General features: G+C 39.8%; 1 long non-coding RNA gene across 1 annotated transcript; it reads left to right on the top strand.

The window, feature by feature from the left end:
- Positions 1-560: 560 nt before the first annotated feature.
- On the top strand, positions 561-6562 carry LOC149525583 (uncharacterized). The gene is made up of 2 exons (XR_016350118.1): positions 561-1187; positions 5008-6562. It is a non-coding gene; the product is annotated as an uncharacterized LOC149525583 (long non-coding RNA).
- The last annotated feature ends 8608 nt before the right edge of the window (positions 6563-15170 follow it).

Genomic DNA, 15170 nt, shown 5'->3' with positions numbered 1-15170 from the left:
AAATAAAAAAGCAAATTGAAAGAGCCAAACGAATACCTAGAAACCATCTACTACAAGACAGACCCAAGAAAACCAACAATAGAACACCACTTGTCATCACCTACAGCTCCCAACTTATACCTGTCCAACACATTATCAATAGATTACAGCCTATACTGGAACAGGACACTAAACTCCAAGAAGCTCTGGGAGACAAACCCATAGTCTCCTATAGACAACCACCTAACCTCAAGATGATTCTTACCAACAACCACAGGACATACCACACTAATACCAACCCTGGTACTTTCCCTTGCAACAAACCCCGCTGCCAGCTTTGTCCACATATTCACTCTGCTGACACCATTATTGGGCCTAACCAAGTGAGTTATAAGATCAAGAATACATATTCCTGCGCCTCCAGAAATATAATCTATGCTATCATGTGCCAAAAGTGTCCGTCTGCTATGTACATTGGACAAACGTCTCAGACACTTCGCCAAAGAATCAATGCCCACAAAACAGACATTAGACAGGATCACAAAGAAAAAACAGTTGCTTGTCATTTCAACCAGAAAGGACTGTGGCCAGACAGCCTGCCTCCATATTATCCATCTTATTTGCCTCTCTGAAGCACAGGGCAGAGAAGGAGCAATAATATCAGCATAGTCTATGCTGGCTCATCTGATCCTGAGAAGCTGAAACACAGATATGTGGATAGAGAGTAGCTAAGTCAATAAGCTGGCCTCCAGGCTGCGGCTGGCATCTATGTTGATTCGAACACACACAGTCCCAGGAAGAGGAATTTCCCACTGAGAAAACAATGTCCTGTACTTCAAAATTTAATCATCTCAAATCTCTCTTACAAGTGTAAATTAAGTTCACAACTCCCTTGTAAGAACTGGTCTCACAGCAGACAGACCAGCATCAATTGGCAATTAAGATAAGAAAGAGAAATACGTGACCCCATGATTATAAAAGATGGGCCCAGCACACACTCACTTTGAGTGTCATTCTACCCTCTACCTGCTGGTCGGGTTAGGTGTTTGACCTCCCGAGGTTCTATGGGGACGCCCACCTCGTATTTTCGTCTTTCCTAGGAATTGAGGGACCGGCCCTGGCCTGACATGCTGGAGTCGAGAGGCACAGAAGGGGGTAAAAATGGTACCTGGATGTGGTCCTCTGTCTTAAGTGTACACATAGAAAGAGTAAGCTGTTACTTGGTACCATTATTTCTATTTTTCTATCTTTATCTTCTTTGTAACCATTTTTAAGACCTATATTTTGCTAATAGTTAAGAAATAGAGCAATAGCCATTGTAACCATATGATTTATAAGCTTCCTCAATAAACCTGTAACTGTTTAAGCTTTAACCTGACTCCTTCAGTTGCTGTAACAGAACCAAGCACAATTTAAAAGAACTTCAGCCGGTCATAAAGGGACAGATATAGGGAGAGCTTGGGCGTTTGGATCTGTGTCACTCCCAGGTGACAGGACCCACTGGGGCATCTTTCAGTCTTTCCTCAAGGCTGCCCGCTGCGAAGGAATTATGGAATTCTAGCAGCTGAAATCTAAGATGTAATAAGCTCTTCCTATATAACGGGGCGTCTGTTGGCCTGCTGGCCACCCTCTGCGATGGGACCCCGGTCCTAGCAGTAAAGGCACGGACGTTAAACCTTTTCTCGGAAACATACACACACACACTGCCCTGACCGTCGGCTGACAGAATTGGCGTAGTCGGCAGGATTGTGCTACTGGTTCACATACAGCAACATGAAGCCTGTCATGATAGACATGGATTTTAGTGGTATAGAGAAAGGGTTTGCCCAGGAAGGTTGGGGCAACCCAAAATGGGATAGAGAAATGTTAGAAAAGGATTGGGGAAATCCTGAGAAGTTGTGGGTGCAGTTCTGTAAGTATAGAACTGCCTGCAAGCTAAAGAATGGGACAAAGCCTGAGTCTGTGGAAAGGAGCCACTTTCCATTTAGCAAGGAAAACAGGATCAGGCCCAGGCAAGCAGGCAGAAAAGGAAAACAGGATCAGGCCCAGACAAGCAGGCAGGTAACAGATAAGATTGAAAGCCTTGTGGTAGAACTGAGGAAAAGGCTGTAAGTACTGGAAATCTAAATCCTTAAGCATACTTACAAGAGTAATATCTGAAACAAGGCCAGTTTTTATTTTAGAGATAAGAAAGTGTTTTAAGAAAAGAGAATCAGAGAATTTAAACTCTGCAGAGAATGGAGAGCAAATGCAGTTGTGCAAATGCTAAAATGGTGTAGATAGAAAACTGTGGTTTCTTTACAGTCATTCTGAAGGAAAAATGGGCCCTTTTTCCAAAGGAATGTCTGTAAATAATCCAGGCAAATTTGACTCAAATTCATACATTTGATTAGAGAGACTGCTAAAAGAACTCTAAAGGGAGGGGGGGTTCTATTGGAACTGAACTACCCCAATGAATAAAAAGGGAATGTAATTGTTGTATAGCTATGTAGAAATAGTGTAAGAAAGGTTCAGAGAGAATGTATGTGTATCTGTGTGTAGATATATATATATATATAGTGTAAATAATATGAAGTTTTCAAGGTCCAGTAATCTTGTTTGTAGGTTTAAAACAAATTGGTTTGGTAAGACCATTTTAGTCCAAGTTGTTTAATGAAGGTACAGGAAAACTGTAAGCATAAAGAAAGAGTTACACTATATGCAAAGTTTAATGTGGCTAAGTAGTGTTGTAAACAAAGATTGCACATTTTCCTGTAAACTATAGAATGAGTAAAAACTGCAAACAAACTAAAATGCTGTGAAAGCTCCAAGAGCCACAACAGGTTGTGATTTCCTTTGTGATGTAAATGACCTAGCTGGCAGCACAAAGAAGCTTTGCAGGTAATAGAGAACAGAAAGTTCAAATTGTAACCCTCCAGAAAAAAAAAAAAAGGAGGTATTGGTATTGCTGTTTTAGTCCCAATAGGAGGTTGGGTATACTAGGAAAAGTTTAAATGTAAGCAGTCTTTTGAGAAGGCAGAGAGAAGACTGAGAAAATTGGCATTTGTAAAAGATGTTACCCCTTTTGAACAAAATCTTGCAAAGGTTCGGGCATAGCCCTTGGTCTGATCAAGTGTTAATTGCTGTCCATACAATTTCAGACCTAGAAGACAAATTGACTAACTTACTTGTGTATATGTAAACCCTCAACTTCAAAGGAGAGGGAAACAGCTGCAGCTTTTGTCTTCTGTGGAAAACCTGTAAAGAGGTGTTCTTCAAAATTGGCTGATACCTCTGCTGCAGACTTAGAGAGGTAGAAATGCATGTCCCTCAGTACCCAGACAAAGCTAGATTCCCTTAAGGATGGGTGCTGAGAGTTAAAGCAACTCAGATTTATTTTTTTGTTTTTCCTCCCTCAGGAATATGTTTAAGAAAAGGACCAGGAGGTATGAGGTTTAGTGAACAAGCTCACCCTCCTTACCAAATTAATAGTAGACAAACCTGTCTCATTGGGAAAAGTCATTTAGCAGGAATAAGGAAAGTAGAGCAGACATTGGAAAGTTACTAGGAATGAGAAACATTTTCTTTGAAAGGACAAAGCAAGTGACTTGAGGGAATGTGAAGATAAAAGGTGGACTCCATGGGAGTGTGGAAGGAATTAAGTGATGGTTGTAATATGTGAAGGGAAATCTTGTTTTAAAAATGACACCTTGTTTCTTTGCAGCCTCTTCCTTAAGCACTGTGCAAACGATCTATGCAAAGAAACAATCAAATGTAAACATTTTGTCTATGGACACTTTTGTTAAATCTACAAAGGAAAATTAGGGATTCTACTGAAACTTAATTGGTTAACTGCATAAAGAATGAGCTCTATATTGTAACTATTTTGTGGATTTCAAATTAACTAGTTTTATTTTGTTTGGATAATGTCCTCTTGCTTAAAATTGCAAACAGACAAGGCACAAATTAGTTAGTGCTTCTGTTGGGCATTCAACTTTCAAGGTTAAATTTAACTTTCTAGAAACCAAATTATTAGTTTAGAAATTCAAGCTTTGAAACTTAACTGTCTCTTTCAAGGCTGAGTTGATAACACTTTTGGCTTGCTTTTAAATTCAACATTATATGTGAATACAGGCTGCCTGGCTATTTCAAAGGAAAGTGGACAGGGAAGGCTGTTGCTGTCTCAGCAGACATATCTGCTGCACCCCTGACCACAAACATAGAAGGAACAGCTCAGTTTGCAGAGCTGGCAGCAATCAATTAGCTTGTGAGGCAGGGGCCAGTACCATCTACACTAACTCCTACGCTGTATGGGCTGGAGCCACCCAGTGGATAACTAATTGGAAGAATAATAACTGGGAAATAGGAAAGCCTGTTTGGAGATTGGAATATTGGAAATGGATATACCAGCATGCAACCCCACATGCCTTAAGCATATGTCATGTGTCTAAAGAACAACACCCTGGCTGCACAGCTAAATAACCTAGCAGATGCAGCAGTACAAATTTTGCTGCCCAGGTGGATTGGGAACGCCTGTACATTTGGCTACATGAAACCTTGGGACACACAGAAAGCGATGAGCTGGTGCGGCAGGCACATGCCAGGGGGTGGCCTATCACCCACAAACAAGCCATAGATCTGGTACAAGCTTGCACCCTATGTGCTGAACTCAGGAAACATATAACAGAAGGACAATGGTTTGCCAAACTAAAAGATGGAAAAGCACTATGGGCAACCTGGCAAGTAGATTATATTGGTACACTACCCACCAGTAAGCAAGGGTGGAAGTATGTTTTAACTGAAGTGGAAATTGTTTCAGGAATTGGTTTTACTTACTCAACCCCAGTGGTAACAGGGTTGTTTACAGTCATGGGACTAAACGGCTTAATAGCCCTGTCCCAACACCCCAGTTTGGGAACACAAACCCATTTACCGCACTCCTACAAAGGAAAAGGAGTCTGGACCACTGCAGATGCTGGGCTAACACCAATAACCATTACTGAGGCTTGGATTGTATCCAAGACCGGCGAATCTTATGTTTTATCACAGGAAACTGAGGCAATATCCCTGAACAGCGCTCCAGTGGGATGGATCCCTCCCAATGCTGGTGTGGATCCGGGAAACCACCATGAACTTTTTGTATATATATATATATACACCGCTTGCTGTTATAGCGCTTGCAACTACTGTTGTTAGTTACAGACTATTGAAATGAGACATGGCACTCCAACTCGCCATGGTCTTCTTTCTCATCCCAACTGCTACTGCTGTACCAGAACACCTTACTTAACTCCTCCACTGGACTGGGAATCGAGTTTGTCCCTCTCAGCCCAAATGACTGGTGAAACAAGAGTGACATCTTCAGATGGGGACCGGTATGGTTCGATGACAGCAACTACCGCAGTCCTCAAAATAACTTTGGGGGGAGGCAAGGGAAGTGGCAACGAACGGTATGGGATAAGACATGCTGTAACTAAGAATGTAAATAACTCATGGCTAAATTGGTTAGCCCAACAGCTAGAACTTTCCTTAACTCCTTTCCTACACTCTATTATGACCACTGTTTTAATTGTTTTGATTGTTGTACTCCTTTTCTGCATAACCCTATGTATTGTGCAATACCTAGTTAATGTAGCTATCTCTTGTGTGCACATTTGATACAGCACCAGGAAAGATCCCTAGTCAATTCCTAGATCCTAAACCCTCTAATCAGGCCATTGGGTACTTTTAAATTCCTCCAAGGTGGGCAAGAGGCACTGGCAAGCCACCATCTTGCATTCCTGGGATGTGGTGTGTCGTATCAGGGGGTGGAATGTGGCCAGACAGCCTGCCTCCATATTATCCATCTTATTTGCCTCTCTGAAGCACAGGGCAGAGAAGGAGCAATAATATCAGCATAGTCTATGCTGGCTCATCTGATCCTGAGAAGCTGAAACACAGATATGTGGATAGAGAGTAGCTAAGTCAATAAGCTGGCCTCCAGGCTGCGGCTGGCATCTATGTTGATTCGAACACACACAGTCCCAGGAAGAGGAATTTCCCACTGAGAAAACAATGTCCTGTACTTCAAAATTTAATCATCTCAAATCTCTCTTACAAGTGTAAATTAAGTTCACAACTCCCTTGTAAGAACTGGTCTCACAGCAGACAGACCAGCATCAATTGGCAATTAAGATAAGAAAGAGAAATACGTGACCCCATGATTATAAAAGATGGGCCCAGCACACACTCACTTTGAGTGTCATTCTACCCTCTACCTGCTGGTCGGGTTAGGTGTTTGACCTCCCGAGGTTCTATGGGGACGCCCACCTCGTATTTTCGTCTTTCCTAGGAATTGAGGGACCGGCCCTGGCCTGACATGCTGGAGTCGAGAGGCACAGAAGGGGGTAAAAATGGTACCTGGATGTGGTCCTCTGTCTTAAGTGTACACATAGAAAGAGTAAGCTGTTACTTGGTACCATTATTTCTATTTTTCTATCTTTATCTTCTTTGTAACCATTTTTAAGACCTATATTTTGCTAATAGTTAAGAAATAGAGCAATAGCCATTGTAACCATATGATTTATAAGCTTCCTCAATAAACCTGTAACTGTTTAAGCTTTAACCTGACTCCTTCAGTTGCTGTAACAGAACCAAGCACAATTTAAAAGAACTTCAGCCGGTCATAAAGGGACAGATATAGGGAGAGCTTGGGCGTTTGGATCTGTGTCACTCCCAGGTGACAGGACCCACTGGGGCATCTTTCAGTCTTTCCTCAAGGCTGCCCGCTGCGAAGGAATTATGGAATTCTAGCAGCTGAAATCTAAGATGTAATAAGCTCTTCCTATATAACGGGGCGTCTGTTGGCCTGCTGGCCACCCTCTGCGATGGGACCCCGGTCCTAGCAGTAAAGGCACGGACGTTAAACCTTTTCTCGGAAACATACACACACACACTGCCCTGACCGTCGGCTGACAAGGACATTGTCTGAATGACCTGCTAACCTGCATCCTACTTCAGAAGACATTCAAATCTGCACTTGAAAGGGAATCCTCTGAACTGGCATTCATGCTAAAATTCGACACTCTCCGCAGGGGAATTAACAAAGACTCCAACTATCTTGCCCATTACAAAGATAGCTTCCCCAATTATCACCTCTAATACTATTAACTCACAGACATTTCCCCTTCCCCACCTCTAATATCATTAACTCACTGGCATTCACCTTCCTCCCCCCCCCCCACACCCCCCCTTCTGTTCTGTAATGTGATTTGTCCTTTTCATGTGTGTTCATTTTTTTAAAATTGTATCCTTTGGTATATATGGTTGTGACTATTTTCTTCCATTATTTGATCTGAGGAAGTGGGTCTGGCCCACGGAAGCTCATCATCTAATAAACCATCTTGTTAGTCTTTAAAGTGCTACATAGTCCTGTATTTTGTTTCAGCTACACCAGACTAACACGGCTACATCTCTATCACTATATTTGAGTTGAGTTTGTTTTCCCAAGCTGATACCATGTTGCCTTATTCCCTAATAATGTTTTCCTACAAAGATTTAGTGGTAGCCAGGGGAGAAGCATAGCCTATTAAGGGTGCCCAGGAAAGGTATTTAGCAATCCCAGAAATGCTAGGTGAGAGCCCAAGCTGCTGTTGTTTGTTAACTTTAAGAGGGGTCACTTGCAATTTGAATCTGTCCCTTGTTGCTGCCAACAACAGGTGGCAGAAATTTTGCATGTGAATACAAATAGACTTTTGAAGAAGTTAAAAGAATTACTATGCTTCAGGGCAAAAGCTATCAGCTATCAGTAGCTGAGGTCAGGAAGAAATTTCCTCTCATTTTACAGTTGGGTGAAATATGTGCCTCACTCTGAAACATAAGCATCATCCACTACTGGAGACAAAATACTGGACTACAGAGAGTAATGGTCTGATATGAATTGGCAATTCCTGTGGGGAGAGAGCTGAGTTTGCGTTTGTGCAGATAGGCAAGTACAAGCTATGTCAAGTTTTCCCCAAGTAACTTATTTTTCATGCAGTGCAATATTTTCACTCTCCTTCACTGGCCTTGATTTAAGCTCCTTATAAAAATTATGGAACTTAGCAGATGTAGTTTAATGAAAACTTTCTTAATCTTAAAATAGGACTTATAAAGGGATTTTTGTGAAGACTCCAATATGTCTAAAGTTAGATACATGTACATGACTCAGTATTATACATTATGATTCTTTAATATGGGTCTGTATAATTTACTTTATTGCTTGTAACCGTTTCCCTAGCATTATTTGCTGAAGGATATACTCAGGGTTCTCGAAGAGTTTTTCATATCCATGGATATGATGTGCTCATCATTGCACCTTTTTCTTCTTTTATTAATAAAAAAAAAACACATACTAAAAAGACCACATTTAAATTACTTTGATTATTTCAATTTGGGGATTAAAACTTGCCCTCATCATTCCATTACTAAACAATCCAATAGATATAAATATAATCAACATTTGAAAGGGAACTGTCTTACCTGGGTTCTTTAAAAACACACAGATATTAGCCCCAAACCACTTTATTCACCACTGGATCAATTCTGATCTCAGGAGTACTGGTAAAATGCATTGAAACGAGAATTTGGTCTCCAGGTTTTCCTTTTCACAGCAATTATCTGCTCTCACACTAAAATGTATCAGCAAAATTCACCCCTACTACACTAGGACTCTGAACCCGCTCAAGCCTAGAGCTTAACAAGGGTTTAAGCAGTGCCTGGGGCTTGTGTTGAGAATCCTGCTCAGAAGCATATATACAAGGGATTATAGCCCCTTTAATTAAACAAATAGGCTTAACCTCTCAACACCTAATGAAGTAAAGCAAAACTCTATTTTTTTCCTACCAAATGTCCCATGGATTAACTTTAAAACATAGTGGATCTAAAGACATATCTAAAGCTTAATTATCAGATATTTTCTTTTGTCTTGAAAGTTGCAGAGTATTCATTTACTTTTCTATCTTGGTTACATTATTTTTAAGAACCCCTAGTATTTGTATACCTATATATATATAGCTGTGTGCACGTGTGTATGAGAGAGAGAGGGAAAAATGTAAAATGCCAACTATCGTCATTGAAGCAATGCTTATTGAAATTTCTATGTCTGTGAATGTTTTTGAGCTCAGCTACCAATTTGTTGCTGACAGGCAGAATGCAATAAATGTCAACTACAACAGAGAGAACAAGAGCGAAAATTATTCTGTACTGGAATCAATAGGAAAAGCAAGATGGACTTTCAAACGTTAGATATAAGCATGTTTAACTGATTTGTAAATGTGATTTTGTTGCACTTCAGCTTATAAATGTTCATTGTATAGGCAGATACTGTCATGACTTTTAGATTAAGATAAATAACCTGCCTGTTTAATGGTTAATTATTCAGGTGTGTAAGTGACGCCATACATTGAGATTTGCATTTAAAGCAGGACAGAAATATCTCTGTTTCACATATTAACATTTCAATGTAGCATCCAAATTTAACATGACAACTTTTCATGGGCCAATTGAATTTTCTATTATATTTACTTGGATGAATATTTATGAAGTTTGGCAAAGTAAACTTTTTTAAAATGGACTTTTCTTTCACCAGACTATTCTACCTGAGGAATCCCAAACTCCAGATTTCTGATCTCCCAAATTATGGGATGGGATAATTTTAAACATTTGATCTAATAAAGGTTAAGTCTCTTGGAATTGAGGGTGTTCAGTTCACCTGAAAATCAGGCCATTTTATTTACATGACTATGGATGTAAGCTCCAGATAATGAAAACATCAATGAAAGTTAGGTGCCTAAATACCTTTGTGGATATGGGTCCAAATGCCTATCATATACATGCTAGAGGACAAAAATTGGGTATTATATACATATTTTTAACAGTTTGACAGATTTTGAACAATCTTTTACAATGGAGATTCTTTTCCTGAATAAATTCAAGGGCTAGGTCTAGACCTGCCACATCCCTTCACATGATCCATGGGCACTGCAAGTGGGCAGTGCTTTTCAGGATCAGGCTCAAAGTTTCCAGGCCCACAGTGGTGTCAGAGAAGCAGAACATTTGATGGCACAACAGGTGTAACATTTGTCTTTGTTTTTCTATTTCCCTCACAGCAGATACTGTAGAGCATTCACTTTATGCATTTGTAGAAAACCCTGATGGCAACTACCTCAATATGGCACTTATCTCATTCTACAGAATCCTACTGGTTTCAGAAGTGGAAAATATATGCCTGATTGGAAAAGAAAGCACTGCTACTAATGGGGGAAGGAGTATTGTTTCAAGGTTTGTCTCATTTTAGGCTACTGCCTGAACCAAAAAGCATGAACTTTTTACTCTTCTACCAGCTAATTAGAAGTGGACTCCACTTAAAACAAGTGCCCATCCTCTAACAAGCTGGCACTAATGTGACCCTCAAATGAGAGGTGGCAAAAAGCAACAAGAAGCACCAGTCAAATAAATTATTTAACGAGTATTGCTTTTATTCTATGAAAACTTTTTGAATAGTTTGAATATTATTAGAATCTGCTGAATTATTCAGGAAATAACTTATTTGCAACTCCAAAAGATGACAAAAAGGATTAATCAAATACATTATTCTGCCAAAAAATAGTAATTTTAAATGCATAATAGCACTGTTAATTGAATAATATATCCAAGTTAATTAAATTAAGGGGGGACATGATAGCGGTTTTCAAATATCTAAAAGGGTGTCACAAGGAGGAAGGTGAAAATTTGTTCCTCTTGGTTTCTGAGGACAGGACAAGGAGTAATGGGCTTAAAGTGCAGCAGGGGAGGTTTAGATTGGACATTAGGAAAAAATTCCTAACTGTCAGGGTGGTCAAATATTGGAATAAATTGCCAAGGGAGGTGGTGGAATCTCCCTCTCTGGAGATATTTAAGAACAGGTTAGATAGACATCTGTCAGGGATGGTGTAGACGGAGCTTGATCCTGCCTTGAGGGCGGGGGGCTGGACTCAATGACCTCTCGAGGTCCCTTCCAGTCCTATTATTCTATGAAATAATGTATTTTTTAATTAATGACATCTGACAAAGTCTATCGTGTATCTATGTCCTGTATTTTTGTTCTAGTTTAATATATTCTGTATTCTATTTAAACAATTAGGGCTTTATTCACATCCTACACCAGCAGTAGCAACCATATGACAAGTGGTATTCATTCCAGATACAGAGAGGTGTTACTAGCAACATACCTCTTCCCCTAGGTTTTTATGTGCCTACTATAGAGAGTTTAATTGTTTAGGACACCAGATAATTTGAGGGCCCCACAAGAGTAAGGTACAGACAACTGCTTTGTACCCTAAACCTAGCAGCTTTGACTGCAAGGGTATGTTTACACTATGGGCTTTTGTCAACAGAGGTTTTGTCGACAGATACTGTTGACAAAGCTTCTGTCGACAAAAAGCATCTAGACTACATCCAGTTCTGTTGACAAAGCAAACCGCTTTGTCGACATGACAGTGTAGACGCAAAGGACTGTATAGATGCATTAATGCCTTCTATCAACAGAACTCTGTTGAAAAAAGGCATTATTCCTTGTAGAATGAGGTTTACTGCTGTCCACAAAACTGCAGAGTTCTGTCGACGTTATGTCGACAGAACTCGGTGGCAGTGTAGACGCAGGTATAGTTTTGTCGACTAAACTAGGTATTGGGATCAAATCCACCCTCATTTGCTAGGGCTTAGAAGTTATATGGGGCTGACTTTCAAGTGGCTCATAAATACATTGATAATCTCAGTACTGCTCCCTATGAATAGGTGTCCACATCATTACATTAATAACAGCCAGAGTTGAAAGGTAGCACTTTGACATAGTCTAAGAGTTAACTATTCTTTCACAGAATTTTACCTGCAGAGGAATAGCCACTCCAAAGAACAATGCCTAGACACTGAGAAAACGGCCGTGTGGCTGCCACTATTTCTTTTTTGCAAATAAGGAATTTCAATTTGTACAGGTGTCAACAGGTCAAATTTCCAGGATTGTTAAATTCTCATGAAAATGAAAAAGAAAACTAAAAATATATACAACAGCATTATGATTACAAACTTAGCATGTGTCTCATTCATAACTTAGTAGCAAAGATCCCTTCGGTAAGGTTGTTTGGACACTGATTAGTGCCTATTTAAATAAATGTTATTTTGCTGAATTCAGCAAGTACCTTTTTTTTTATTGAGAGTAACTCATCAAGATTTGCATATGCAAGTGGGTGTGATGTATATTTTTAAAGAGATTGCACTTAAATCTTATGAGCAGTTAGGATTATTTGGGGTTATTTTACTTTGAAGACTCTTGTTCTTTCAACAAGATAATTCCATTTTAAGGAATTTGAATACGCCCTTGAGTAAACTGGAGAAAATAGCACAAATATTTGCTTTGAATATTTGGTCATATTTTTAAATGAATTACCTTTAGCTATTTTCATGCCCCTTTTATGTTGAATTTCCATAAATGTTTGAAGCATTACATATTACTGACACAAATGTACATAGAAAGCTGATTTCACAGTCACATGCTGTAGTAGTCACTCAACTCACATTTCAGCTTTGCAGATGTAAGCATCTCTGTTGGATCCGTGTACATACTAGTTACTGAACCAGGGACCTTTAGAGTTAAAAGCATGAAGCTTTTAGAGCTTCATCTTCAAGTAAACAATCTGGTCTCGTAGCTGGGAGCTGTAACAGACTCATACCTTCTGTGGATAAGGCACAGATGGGGACACATGCCACATACTGAACAGCGAGTTAAAGTTGCTTGCTCATTCAATCAAGGAACTGGAGCGATACTGCATGCCCTCTCGCAGCTAAGCAAAATCGCCTAAATTTCCAATAATCACAATCAAACCACAAAATACAAGGCTTGATTAGCTTCTCTTGACTAAATGTGAGAAAAAAGTGAATAAATAAATAAAATAGATGAGATTATTTGTAGGGAATCCTTCATTCAGATCTGTCTCTCTATGCCTGAACAGCAGTTGTCTAACAGGCGATAATGTATTCTCCTAAAGATATTGCCATAGGTGTCGTCAGGCTTTGCCAGTCTAGCTGTTTCCTAAACTGCAGTAAAAAAATGAGAAATAAACACGACTTAAGTTAATATGAGTAGAAAATTAGTATCTAAATAATACAATACACCAAATAAAATATGGTAAAGGAAAGTGGCTGCAGAAAACTAGGTGTGCTAAAATCATCCTTATAGCCTGTTACACAAGATTCACAATGTATTATCAAATGGGTTGTATAAATCTCTGAGGGTATGTCTACACTACCCTCCTAATTCGAAATAGGAGGGTAATGTAGTCATACCGCAATTGCAAATGAAGCCCGGGATTTGAATTTCCCGGGATTCATTTGCATAAAGCCGGCCGGCGCCATTTTTAAATGCCGGCAGTTCGAACCCCGTGCCGCGCGGCTACACGCGGCACGGAGTAGCTAGTTCGGATTAGGCTTCTAATCCGAACTAGCTGTACTCCTCGTGGAATGAGGAGTACAGCTAGTTCGGATTAGAAGCCTAATCCGAACTAGCTACTCCGTGCCGCGTATAGCCGCGCGGCACGGGGTTCGAACTGCCGGCATTTAAAAATGGCGCCGGCCGGCTTTATGCAAATGAAGCCCGGGAAATTCAAATCCCGGGCTTCATTTGCAATTGCGGTATGACTACATTACCCTCCTATTTCGAATTAGGAGGGTAGTGTAGACATACCCTGAGAAAATATAGAACAAGGAAACAATTGAGGCAAACCATCAGACCTGCATTCCTGAAAAGTCACTACTCCTGTACAACTCTTTTTAAAAATAAAATTCCTAATTACAAAGACAGCAATGTACTGGTTTAGGAGAAAGTGTGTTGAATTCTGCATAAGCATTTTGGAACTGATATAAAGCCTATTGAATACAAAACAAATCAATGGATCTAGACCATGGCTTCAAAGGTTTTAGCCCTAAAAACTTGTTCAGTTGTAGAATATATGATGAATTGTGTAATAGTCTAAAATACAAGCATTGCTAAATTTCCACCATGGAGTTAAAAAGCTCATGGGAAAGGAAATTCAGAAATCTAGGCCCCGTTAAAAAAAAAAATCACATTGAAACCTCTATTATATAGCAATTATCTTTGAGAACTCATGGAGAACAAAGTCCAAAGGAACTGGAGAAGGGCAAATATAGACAGTGAAACCTTTGTTATCTGGCACTCTGTTAACTGGAAAACTTTATTAACCAGCATTGCTCCCAGCCACAATACTGCTGCATTATCAGGCACCTCACTCCCATCTGTCAAAAGTAGCCATTGTAGGACTTCTGACAACCAGGATTACCAGCTGACATCAGCAGCAGGTGCCTTCTTCCCCCTCAGCCTGACTCAAACTGCTGTAAGCCAGATCTGCTGTAGGGGCTGGGACAGAGCAGTAAGTTTTGTTATCCAGCACATTCAATTAACTAACAACCCCTATCCCCCATGAGTGCCAGATAATAAAGCTTTCACTGTACCTATTTAAAGGAATAAAGATATTTCTTAACTAGGAATTATAGACTTCAATACCCAGAAATATACTGGAACAAATTATAAACCAATCAGCTGGTAAATTCCATGGACTAACCGACTTCTTATGCTCCTTTGACATGGTTACTGTTTTAATAGAGGAAAAGCTGTAGACACGATGTATCTTGATTTTAGTAAGATTTCTGACACAGTCCTACATGTCAGTCTCATAAGCAAATAGGGGAAATTTGGTCTCTTTGAAATTATTATAAGGTGGGTGCACAACTGATTGAAAAAAATATGGAAGGTACAGTAATCAGTTACTGTTTGTCAAAGTGGGAGGATATATCTGGTGGGGACTCACAGTGTCCTGGTCTGATACTATTCAATAATTTCATTAATAACCTGCATAATGGCCCCTAATTGACTTGAGAACACAAGATCATTTCTTGCATTTTTTCATAATTCATTCCTCAGTCTCATAGTCAGACCTAAAACCACTCCTAATGTGGTGGAGCCAATGAATGCATTCCCCCTGTTATCACGCCTGGTTATCCTCAAGACTGTATTTTTGGAAATGATGATTGGGAACACCACAAAGACTTACAATTTAGTTGTATTAGTTCCCTGCATTTTACTTTGCTTCTGGCAGTACCCTGACTAATTGTCATAACCCATCTATTCTCTTTCCTATGGAGCT

The sequence above is a fragment of the Pelodiscus sinensis genome, chromosome 1 (genome assembly GCF_052426305.1).
Source record: "Pelodiscus sinensis isolate ZL-2025 chromosome 1, ASM5242630v1, whole genome shotgun sequence".
In the NCBI taxonomy this organism is placed as follows: Eukaryota; Metazoa; Chordata; order Testudines; family Trionychidae; genus Pelodiscus; species Pelodiscus sinensis.
The sequence above is the reverse complement of the archived record's forward strand: the minus strand, read 5'-3'. Positions and strand labels throughout refer to the sequence as shown.